The sequence below is a fragment of the Morone saxatilis genome, unplaced genomic scaffold, assembly GCF_004916995.1.
Source record: "Morone saxatilis isolate NCDOM2014 unplaced genomic scaffold, NCSU_SB_2.0 Contig16, whole genome shotgun sequence".
In the NCBI taxonomy this organism is placed as follows: Eukaryota; Metazoa; Chordata; class Actinopteri; family Moronidae; genus Morone; species Morone saxatilis.
In genome coordinates, this window is record NW_023339718.1 from 5088541 (window position 1) to 5088825 (window position 285).

General features: G+C 42.5%; 1 protein-coding gene across 1 annotated transcript in view; it reads right to left on the minus strand.

Annotated features, from left to right (window-relative positions):
* ggt1a (gamma-glutamyltransferase 1a) overlaps window positions 1-285 on the minus strand; it is an 18475-nt gene that overhangs the window by 17314 nt on the left and 876 nt on the right.

The window sequence follows — 285 nt, forward strand, 5'->3', positions numbered from 1 at the left end:
TTGGCGTAAATGTGCTTCCACAGATTTGACAGCTCATGTGATGTCTAACAAAAAATAAAATATCTCAAAAGATAAATGAATGTTCAGCAGCGACAGTAAATGTGTGAAAACTGGAGGAGAAAAAAGAAACTTTCAGCCTTTGTGGAGGATAAATCTGAAGCGTCCAACCTCACAGCCTGAAAAACACTTTATGCTTCATCAGATATGAAAAACAACATCCTCTCTCTCTCCCCCTCTCTCTCTCCCTCTCTCTCTCCCTCTCTCCCCTCTCTCCCCCTCTCCTCA